Raw genomic sequence first — 12,425 nt, forward strand, 5'->3', positions numbered from 1 at the left:
CTGAATTTGCACTTAACCTCTGCTTCTTTTTTCACTATACTTAACACATTATTTGATTTCTTTAAAATGCCTGTTTCCTCATAGCATTTTCTGAAGAGATTTTCTACAGGAGAAACGTCCTCACCTCAATGACTGGAAAATAGTAGGCACTCAATAAATAGCAACTAGTATGTAATACCAACTAGTATGACAACAAATGGAGGAAAATGCACAGATAAAGCAGAAAGTGTCAAATCACAAAAAATACAGAGTGCTGTTCCAGTGTTCTGATCCAAGTTCCTAGACAATTTTGTTTCAGCTATTGAATTGTCCTCATGACAGCTCCAGTCCTGCTTGCTTCCTTTATTTCTCCATCCTTATTTCAGTCCTTAGACTTTATAATCTGGCTCCCTAGCCTGTGGACTATCTCATGGTGAAAGCTGGACTGAGCCCACCTTATCTTTTCTTGTTCCTCCTCTCAGGTCCTCTGTGTGTCCTTCAGTCAGCCCGCCCCAGGATCTGGCCTGAGTCATGACTGTGGCTTTCTAATCATACCTGACCTGTCCCCAAACCAACACTCACCAATCCCCAGCTCCTTCATAAGAATGGACAGAAACAGCACCCTTAAGGGGCCAATCTTCCTGGGATTTCAGAGGAGACATTCAGGCTGGTGAGCCCCTGAGGTACAGCAGGCATTAATCCAATTGTTGACTTGCAGGAGGCACAGTGAAGCTCTTCCCAGATGGTCTAGCTCATGACATTCTGAGGTCCCAAAGGTTGGGGTGGACTGAGTCCTTGCAGGCTCAGATCTTCCTGGACAAGCAATGTCTCAGGGAGCAGAATCTCCTTGGGCTTTCAAAACGGCTGGGAAAGCCATCGAGATGCTCTCTGTATTTCTTGTGTGTGTGTGTGTTCTGTGTTTTAGAGAACTTACATGTCTTTGAGTGATATTTTGTTTATGCTATAAATTTTCAAAGGTTATTTTCATAAAATGTAAATAAATTTAAAGAATATACATGGATTCTTCTTTCTGATACTTAAAAAGAAAATGGTCGAGTTATCACAAGTCATTCATCTTGATCAAACACTTGAGCTTTCATATAAAACTCCTTACACATACACTTGCCAGTCCTGCTGATTTTGAAATCTACTTCAAAATATCTTTAGAGTCATGTTCCTCCTTCAATAACCACTCTTCTGTCCCTCGTTGTTTCTGTTATTGGGCCCTTATTGATCTAAAATTCAATTCCACCCCACCAATCCATCCTCTCCTCTGAAGCCATAACATGCTGTGCTAAGTCAAGTCAGTCGTGTCCGACTCTGTGCGACCCTGTGGATTGTAGCCCATCAGGCTCCTCTGTCCATGGGATTCTCCAGGCAAAAATACTGGAGTGGGTTGCCATGCTCTCCTCCAGGGAATCTTCCTGACCCAGGGATAGAACTCACATTTCTTAATTCTCCTGCATTGGCAAGTGGGTTCTTTACGACTAGCACTACCTAGGAAGACCAAGAAACCATAATAATCTTTCTAAAATAGAAGTGTGATTGTCATTTCTGCAGAAAAATGTTTAGGATAAAGTAAGTAGCTTAGAAACTCTAGCAATTTCAGGCTGAAGAGGAAGTTAATCCTCTTTGGTTGCATCTTCTTCTACACATCTCTAAAACACTCTAAATTCCAACTGCTCTCTCTATATTTTCACATACACAAAATTTTGCAAGGATCTTCCTTCCGCAAATGTTGTTTCTCTTTTGAGACTATCTTTCCTACTCTTTTCTGACTCAGCTTAAACTCTAGCATCACTTCATTTGGACAGTCATCCCTCACTCACCCCTGTGTTTACTCCTGCCGTAGCACTAATCACACCATGTTGCAATTATCTGTGTAGTTCTCTGTCTTTAGTTTCAAAACACAAATTCCCTAATGGAAAGCTTCACTCTTTATGCTCATCACTGCCTTTCCATTGTTGTTCACAAACTAAGCATTCAATTTGTGTTCTCAACTATTACTAGTAGTAGAAAGAGCATCACCTGTTTTTATCATATTTGTTTATATAATATTTTGCATGTTGAAATTACTAGTAAAAGTCCAATTAGAAAATAATTTTATACTATTTGATATAAAAATACCTAAAACTTTCTGAAGTAAGAGCATAATGTGCTGTGCTGTGCTGTGCTTAGTTGCCCAGCTGTGTACGACTCTTTGTGTACAGGCTCCTTTCTGTAGCCTGCCAGGCTCCTCTGTCCATGGGGATTCTTAATCCTAAATCTTAATACTTTATTAGCTTATGATATCAAAAATTCAGATCCAACTAGGATAATTTGACAAAAGTGTACCTTAGATTAAAACCTCATTTTTATTGTAACATTTTTGTAGTCTTCTCTCAGTTCAAACTCTATCTCTAATCCTAATTTTTAGAAAAAATTCATATTCCATGACAAGCATGATTAGTAAAGAAGGAAACAAAGAACTGAGGACCCTAACACCTGTCCTCAATTTACCTTTTTCTTTAGGGAGGGCTTTATCCATGTTTTCTGTAAATTATTTATTCAGATAGAATGTTGGGAGAAACTATTGTTATTCTGCTAAGAATCAATGGTGACAACGATAATATGAGCTCTGTGGTTCATATATAGATTTCAGGGCATCGTGATGCTGATAGCCTGGCACGTATGTATGCCTGCTGTGTGCTCAGTCACTTAGTCACGTCCCACTCTTTGCAACCCGTGGACTGTAGCCCATCAGGCTCCTCTGTCCATGGAATTTTCCAGAGAAAATACTTGAGCAGTATGCGTATTGCTAACGTCCAATGACAAAACATCAGAAAGATGAGAATTCAGGTTATATATATATATATATATATATATATATAAACAACTAGGTAAGGTGGCTTTAAAAAGTGATAGTCCTATCTCAACAGGTGGAGTTAATTCCCTTCCCTTGAATATGATCTGGATTTAGTGACTCAACTCTAACAAATAGTACACGTGCATGTAAACTGTGTGTTTCTTCTGAAACTAGGCCACAAAAGACACCGAAGCTTCTTTCTCACTGTCACTCTTGAATTGTCCAATTTGGGAGGAACCAACCTACAGGCCATGAGGACAAGCATCTTGTGTAGAGAGAAACTGAAGCCTCTTACTAACAAATAGCACTACAAAAGTGGCCACCTTGAAAGCAGATCCTCCAGCTCCAGCCAACCCTTTTGATGCTTACAACCCCAATAACATCTTAACTTCAACCTAATAAGAGACCCAAGACAGAAATGCCTAGGTAGACCACTCCTGAATTCTTGTCAGTCAGACAGTTTGTGATCATAAATGTTGTTTGTTTGAAATTGCTAACTTTTTTTTATTTTTATTATTTATTTATTTAAAACCTTTAATTCTTACATGCGTTCCCAAACATGAACCCCCCTCCCACCTCCCTCACCATAACATCTTTCTGGGTCATCCTCATGCACCAGCCCCAAGCATGTTGTATCCTGCATCGGACATAGACTGGTGATTCGATTCTTACATGATAGTATACATGTTTCAATGCCATTCTCCCAAATCATCCCACCCTCTCCCTCTCCCTCTGAGTCCAAAAGTCCGTTATACACATCTGTGTCATTTTTGCTGTCTTGCATATAGGGTCGTCATTGCCATATTTCTAAATTCCATGTATATGTGTTAGTATACTGTATTGGTGTTTTTCTTTCTGGCTTACTTCACTCTGTATAATCGGCTCCAGTTTCATCCATCTCATCAGAACTGATTCAGATGAATTCTTTTTAACAGCTGAGTAATACTCCATTGTGTATATGTACCACAGCTTTCTTGTCCATTCACCTGCTGATGGACATTTGGAGTATAGCTGCTTTACATTGCTGTGTCAGATTCTGCTGTGCAGCAAAATGAATCAGTCATACATATACATATATCTTTTTTTTATATATATATATCTTTCCCATATAGGTCACCAGAGAGGACCGAGTAGAGTTCCTTGTGCTGTTCCATAGGTTCTCATTAGTTATCTGTTTTATACATAGTAGTGTTTAAATGTCAATTCCAATCTCCCAATTCTTCCCACCCCTCCCTTTCCCCATTGGTATCCATTTGTTTGTTCTCTACTTATGTTTCTGCTTTGCAAACAAGATCATCTATACCATGTTTCCAGATTCTACATATATATGTTAATATATGATATTTGGTTTTCTCTTTCTGACTTACTTCATTCTGTATGGCAGTTTATATGTCCAGAAATTGTTAATTTTTGACGTAATTTGTTATACAGCATAGATGACTAATATGAAAAGGAATGCAGGTTATCATTATATAGCTCCACCTAAGGATGAGGAGAAGGCAATGGCACCCCACTCCAGTACTCTTGCCTGGAAAATACCATGGATGGAGGAGCCTGGTGGGCTACCGTCTATGGGGTCGCAAAGAGTCGGACAAGATTGAACGACTTCACTTTCACTTTTCACTTTCATGCATTGGAGGAGGAAATGGCAATCCACTCCAGTGTTCTTGCCTGGAGAATCCCAGGGACAGGAGACCCTGGTGGGCTGCCGTCTATGGGGTCGCATAGCGTCAGACAGGACTGAAGCAACTTAGCAGCAGCAGCAGAAGGATGAGGAAGTGAAGGTCAAGGCAGAGTATATAGTTCTGGGCCGCTTGGGCTGCTTAAAGATATTCCACTATAATTTTATCAATCTTCAACAGAAGAGGTCACCTATTCTATATGTGTGAAATGCAGTAATCATCATGAATATCTGTAAAATAATTTTGAAATCACTTCTTTCACACCAGAACCATTGACTAAAACTAGGAATAATCTGTCAGGTCCTGGAAACTCAGGCATCACATCAGTTTCATCACATCACCACACATCACACCTGCTATTCAGAGATAAATATCAGTCCATTTACTTGCAGACACAAACTACTAAGGTCAATATTGTAAAATAAAATTTTAATATACAGAGAGTATTATAGGAAATACAAAGAAGTCCTTGGAAACTGAGTACAGGGGTAATACCACAGGCTAGGGATCAGAAGGATCTTGAGAAATAAGGTAACTTAATATAAATCCTGAGGATGAATAAGGATTAGAATAAGACACAGAAAAGATATTTGGTGCCAAAAGATTAGCGTGTGCAAAGGTTCAGCAGTGTCAGCGGTTATGATGTGTTCTGGAAATGTTTGTCATTTAGGAGACCCAGGTATATTTAGTGAAGTGCTGAGAAATGAAACTGCTGAGGTAGGCAGGCAACCAGTCATTCATTCACGCATTTTGTTGTTGCTCAGTCACTAAGCTGTGTCCGAATTTTTGTGGGTCCATGGACTACAGCATGCCAAACTCCTCCGTCCTCCACTGTCTCCCAGAGTGTGCTCAAATTCATGTTCCTTGAGTCAGTGATGCTATCTAACTATCTCATTCTCTGCCACCTCCTTCTTCTTTTGCCTTCTATCTTTCCTAGCATCAGGGTCTTTTCCAGTGTGCCGACTCTTCACGTCAGGTGGCCAAAGTATTGGAGCTTGTTTTAGCATCAGCCCTTCCAATGGATATTCAGGGTTGATCTCCTTTAGGATTCACTGCTTTGATTTCCTGGCAGTCCAAGGACTCTCAAAGGTCTTCTCCATTCATGCATGCAGGTCATCGATTGTTTCATACAGATACATTGAACACTGAGTACTGGCAAGACACCAAGCTAGACGTCAAGAACACAGTGAAAAGGGAAACAGACACAGTGCCTCTCCTCACGGACTGGTCACTCTAGTGAAGAAGGCATACATTATTCAAATCACCAACAAATTCTATGTGTAAAAATAATCACTTCTTCTGATAACTGATATGAATATAGAGTATAATAAAGACATCTGATCAGGCCTGGGAAAGATAGAAAAAGATTTTCTGAGGAAGATATTTGAAAGAATTCTAACTAAATGCTAATAAAATAGTGTTTATTGGGGTCTTGCAATGTGTCACAGAGTCAAACACTTAAAACATTATCAGATTTAGTTCTTACTCTCTTCCAATGAGGTAGGTATCCTTGTTGTTTCCACATTACAGATGAGACAAATGATACGTAGAAAGTCCATCCAGATTGTTCAGCTGTTTAGTGGAGAATTTTCTAGCTTAGGTAGTCTGACTCCTGAACCCTGCTTCTACTTCACATTATACTATGTTCTCTCCAGCAGGCTAAAGAAAAGTTGGAGAATATTCTAGATACAAAGAAAAGTATGTGCAAAGTCCTTTAGGTGAGAAGGAGGAAGACGTTGATATAAACTCTTTACGTACTTAAAAAATTATGAGCCTTAGAAGACTTTTTTGGTAAGGAACTGACCTTCCCAAGAAACTATCTTGAAAGACAACATTCAACTTAATAATATATTCCCTGCCCCAGTTTACAGTTCACTCACTCATACATTCATCCAACCATGATTTATTGAGGCATCTATAGGATGATTAGAAGCGGGACTAAGGTGAAAAGATGTATGGGTGAATACTGACTGTTGACTGCAATTTATCAGTTCCACCAGTTCCCTTTGGATGAAACTGGAAAGTTCTTTTAATTATCCAAGCTTCAGTTTCCTTGTGAGTACATGGAGCTCTTACCTATCTCACAAGTTTTCAGAATTGATGGTGATATTATTTGAAAGGCACTTTGCACATGGTTTGACAATCATTTTTAAATTTGATTTTACTTTACTGTGTAACAGGTGCTGTGGATGCAGGTATGACTAAGACATGTTTTACTGTCCTCAATAATGTCATAGATTAGTAGGGAAAACACACATGGAAGCAGGCAATTCCAACTCAAAGTGACAAGAGATATGATCTTAAAAAAACAGGGAGCTGTGAGAACACAGAGGAGGGTGCTGATACAATTTGGGGAGAGGTCAGGATAGTGAAGAATTTTTTTATCACAGCTGTGATTTAAAGGAAAAATAGGAGCTTTCAAGGGAAATCATGGGAATAGAAATATGCTAGGCAGAGAAAACATTATTTCAAATGCAAAGAAGCAAATGAGAACATGATGAGATCTGGGGAACTGTCTGAATCTTGATATGGGCACATCCTGAATGTGGCTGAGGCTGAGAAGCAGGAAGGAGGAGGTCAGAATAAGAGTTTAGGGAGGTGAGCAAAAACCTATTCCTTGTGCTTTGGAACTTGGATCTTATTATAAAGGCTAAGGGATAAAGGAGCTGATGGGAGGTTTAACTTGGGAGTATGACAAAATGAAACTAACATATTAGAACGTTCATTCTTGCTGTTGTGTGGACTTGCTACTAGAATCAAGTAAGATGCACTTAGATTGAAGCTATAGAGGCAACAAAATTAGTTTGAGAACTTTCTTTCAGTGCAGTCTAGGCAGAGATGATGAGGAGTTATATTTGCTAAGAGGATGCAGGAATGAATTAAATAATGCTCCCTCCAGGGCTTGGAGGTCTCTAGAATGCAAAATTTAAGGAGCTGCTCATTCTCAAGGTCTTAAGTGTTGGTTTGAGATTTTTTGCCAAGCGTACCTCTCCATGGCTTGCCTGCTCAGTACAGGGACAATCAAAACATTATTGCCAGTTCAGCAGAAAAGAGTTAAGTATTTTCTTTATTCATTTATCTGAAGGCCAGAGCAGACACCACGGCCCAGAGGTCATTCCCTTGGGACTTTCCAGGAGCAATAAATAATCCCAGTCTCACCCTGCCTTCCTTGGAGTGGGAATCTCCCTTATGAGGCCAAGGGAATGGATGGGGTTGAATGAACTAGGTGGGACATTTCCAGGGATCTTCGCCACACAGACACAGAGGCAGTGAGTGTAACCGCCTAGATTGTAAGAAGTCATTTCTGTGTCTGTGGCCTGCCCACATGGACAGCAGGTAAAGTAAATTTTTAGAGTGAACTTTTTCGACAGCTTTTTTCTATATTTTCATTGTCTGACTCTGCATTTCCCCCCTGTTCTCCCTACCGAAATCTCTCCCTGTCTCTAAGGAGGAATTTGTGCCCTTTCCCCAAAACAGTGACCAACACAGTGCCTTGTTCTCTTAGCTTCCTCCAGTGGTATTTTACAGTTGTGATGATCACATTCCTGCTGCTAAGTCACTTCAGTTGAGTCCGACTCTGTGCGACCCCATAGATAGCAGCCCACCATGCTCCCCCGTCCCTGGGATTCTCCAGGCAAGAACACTGGAGTGGGTTGCCATTTCCTTCTCCAATGCATGAAAGTGAAAAGTGAAAGTGAAGTTGCTCCGTAGTGGCCAACTCTTCGTGACCCCATGGACTGCAGCCTACCAGGCTTCTCCGTTCATGGGATTTTCCAAGCAAGAGTACTGGAGTGGGTTACTATTGCCTTCTCCGTATGGCTATCCTAGTGGGCATGAAGTAGAACAACAAAAAGGAATTGAAAAATCATTTCCCTTCGTTCTCATTCTCAAGTTCAAGGTGAGATTTGGATTCCAGAGGGAATAGCATGTGTGAAGTTCCAGAAGGACAAGAGAACATAGTCTGGAAAACCAATAGCAGCACAGGGTGGTTGCAGCAAAAAGGGCATGTGAGAGAAGGAGCGACAGGAAAGGGGAGGACTGGACACCAAGCGATAACTGGTTAGTACCTGTGATGCCACAAAATGCTCTGAAGTTATGCTAGGGTACTGGGTCTTCTTCCAATCAAGATAACTGTTAAATGATTATTAACTACAGGATTGACATGATCTAATTGAAGTTTAGTAAGACCAATATTGTTTCTGAATAAAACATAAATGGGAGAGAAAAATAAGTAAATAAAGGTAGCAAATTTCTAAAAGAGGCTGCTGAAAAATCCAGGGCAAAGGGAAGATTATGACTATTTTTAATGTGAAACATGAATAGATTGAGGATATTCAGAAGACATAATAAATAGTAAATATTTTTTAAATTATTTTTTTCCCTGGTAGCTCAACTGGTAAAGAATCCTCCTGCAGTGGAGGAGACTCTGATTTGATTCCTGGCTCAGGAAGATCTGCTGGAAAAGGGATAGATAGGCTACCAGATTGCTGGGAGAAATATCAATAAACTCAGATATGCAGGTGACACCACCCCTATGGCAGAAAGTGAAGAGGAGCTAAAAAGCCTCTTGATGAAAGTGAAAGAGGAGAGTGAAAAAAGTTGGCTTAAAGCTCAACATTCAGAAAACGAAGTTCATGGCATCTGGTCCCATCACTTCATGGGAATTAGATGGGGAAACAGTGGAAACAGTATCAGACTTTATTTTTGGGGGCTCCAAAATCACTGCAGATGGTGACTGCAGCCATGAAATCAAAAGACGCTTACTCCTTGAAAGGAAAGTTATGACCAACCTAGATATTATATTCAAAAGCAGAGACATTACTTTGCCAACTAAGGTCCGTCTAGTCAAGGCTATGGTTTTTCCAGTGGTCATGTATGGATGTGAGAGTTGGACTGTGAAGAAGGCTGAGTGCCAAAGAATTGATGCTTTTGAACTGTGTGGTGTTGGAGAAGACTCTTGAGGGTCCCTTGGACTGCAAGGAGATGCAACCAGTCCATTCTGGAGGAGATCAGCCCTGGGATTTCTTTGGAAGGACTGATGCTAAAGCTGAAACTCCAGTACCTTGGCCACCTTATGCGAAGAGTTGACTCATTGGAAAAGACTCTGATACTGGGAGGGATTGGGGGCAGGAAGAGAAGGGGATGACAGAGGATGAGATGGCTGGATGGCATCATGGACTCGATGGACATGAGTCTGAGTGAACACCAGGAGTTGGTGATGGACAGGGAGGCCTGGTGTGATGCGATTCATGGGGTCTCAAAGAGTCGGACACGACTGAGCGAATGAACTGAACTGAACTGAACTGAACCCCTATCCAGTATTCTTGAACTTGAAGAATTCCCCTACCCTACTCCAGTATTCTTAGTCTTCCCTGGTGGCTCAGCTGGTAAAGAATCCACCTGCAATTCAGGAGACCTGAGTTCAATCCCTCAGTTGGGAAGATCCCCTGAAGAAGGGAACAGTTACCCACTCCAGTGTTCTGGCCTAGAGAATTCCATGGACTGTATAGTCCATGGGGTCACAAAGAGTTGAACACGACTGAGCAACTTTCACTCCACTTCAAACAATGTTTTAAGTGAATGATGAAAAGAGAAAAGCCTTTAACATCAGAAACTGGTTGAATTCTATACCACTTAATAAGACAGAGAATTCAGGAGATTGTGGTAATCATAAGGAAAGGAAGAGAAGATAGACATTATTTTGGTTCATTTTGATTTTGAAGGTTCAGTGGAATAGCCAAGAGGAGTTATCAGATCGAGAGTTGGCTACATGGGACAGAAAGAATTTGAAGTAAAGCTTTGAACTTGAGAATTATCAGCATATAGGTGGTTATTGAATTCATAAGCTTATTTCATGCTAAACAAATTTAACCTTACAAAAAGCCTACAACTTAAGCACTATTTTTCTATTATTTTAGAAAGAGGAAATTGAAACAGGATCAAAGGACCTAAGCAAGAGCAAGATTTTGTGTTTTGATGTTTTTCACTGTAAAAATTGGGATAGTTTCATCTGATGCCTCTCATTTTCTTGGGGTTTGAAAAATCCCCTCTCCCCTCTAACTCTACCAATAATTTTCTTCCAGCAGAATTGAGGCCCTGAAATTCATAGGAATTGGATCCATTATTGAAGGCTTCCAGTTATTTATTTACAAAAGAAAGTTCTCTTAAATCAATATGATTACTTGATTTCTCACAACTTTTCTCTCCATGTTCTTATCCTCAGGTCACTGCATCCCTTTAGGGTAGACTAGAAGGATGACCTTGTCCCTGATCTGCTTTGTTTTGAATATGGGTTTGACTGCATGTGGAAATGCTACATAGAGACTGGCAAACATGGTGTGAAATGTGTGAGAGATGCTGTGACCGAAACGATGAGTGAGGCCAGAGAACATGGCTGGTGTGTAGAACATGAGGATGGCGCTGACATGAGAACCACAAGTACAGAGGGCTTTCTGAAGGGCATCTCTGGATGGAAGGTGGAAAGCAGCATGAAGAATGAGAGTGTAGGAAATGCCAATAAGGATCATGTCTGAGATAATAGTCATTATAGGCACAGCAAAGCCATACCAGATATTGATGGAGATGTCAGCACAGGTAAATTGGGCCACCCCTATATGCTCACAGTATGTGTGAGGGTTGATACATGTCCTGCTGAATGGCAAACGCATCACCAGAAAACCAACAGGCAAAATAACAGTAAAGCTTCAACTCACAATTCCCACCATGATCTTAACAATCGTCTTGGGTGTCAAGACACTAGTGTATCTCAAAGGGTATCAAATGGCCAAGTAACAATCAAAAGCCATGCCTAACAAGATGGCTGAGTTCGGAAAAAAGCTAAAGTAAAGAAAGGACAACTGAGTGAGGAAGCCAGAAAATGTGATTTCCTGAGCTTTTAACCAGAATATGCCAAGTGTTTTGAGGACACTTATAGTAAATAATATGAGGTCTCCAGAGGCCAGCATTGAGAGGAAGAAGAACATTGGTTCATGGAGGCTATGGTCCATAGTGATGAGGTAGAGAAGAATGCCATTGCCTACAAGGGCCATGAGGTAGATGGAGAAGAAAGGAATCCCAATCAAGACGTGGAACTGCTCCAGTCCTGGGATCCTTATCAAAATGAAGGAGTCTGGATTAAAACTGATCAAATTCAAAGTGGCCATCATGTGGATTGTCATTCACTGAGAACAAAATATCACATTTGATTCCTGGGACAAACTGTCAATGAGATGTCTGCGCTTTAAAATCATATCATTCCCCAGCTGCTGGAACACAGTAATCTGAGGACTGGCTCTGGCTCCTCATTCTCCTTCAGTCTCTACGTCTCATTTGCTGGCTCATATGATCCTTTTTTTTAAATTCCTATTTGGTCTGACTATTCCATTTCTTTTCCTCCCTCTCAAGTCATCTTCATCACTAATTAGAACCACAGAATAATTCTTCCAATGTCTTGCAAGTCCCTTCATCACCTTATGCTGTCAGATTTCTCTTTTGAAAATATGAAATTTTTAAGACACTATTCCTTAAAAGATATTCATATAGGCCCCTCCATATTTTTCCGTTATTCCTACATTTAATCATATATATTTCTATGTTTTCCAAAAATGCAATCTTGTCAACTTGTTGCTCCTGATCCTTACAAATGCCAATGATTCCAAGAAACCTTCTTTAGTATAGCTGAACCAATACAGTCTACTTCCCTGCTTGTATAATCACAGTTATTAATCATTTTACCAAACAATCAGGTAGTTAAATCTATGCATTATTTTCTTATTTATTTTCCTAGATCATCTTTCTTAGATATGTAGCCATCCTTCATTAATGATTGAAAACTCTTCTTAAGGACACATTTTCTGTCCGCATGTGTCTATTCAGACTGGGAGGAGGTAAGGTTTCACATACAATAACCATTCATACAG

General features: G+C 40.2%; 1 pseudogene; it reads right to left on the reverse strand.

Annotated features, from left to right (window-relative positions):
* LOC102177356 lies at nt 10,731–11,669 on the reverse strand (annotated as a pseudogene).

This window comes from Capra hircus, chromosome 15, assembly GCF_001704415.2.
Source record: "Capra hircus breed San Clemente chromosome 15, ASM170441v1, whole genome shotgun sequence".
Lineage (NCBI taxonomy): Eukaryota > Metazoa > Chordata > Mammalia > Artiodactyla > Bovidae > Capra > Capra hircus.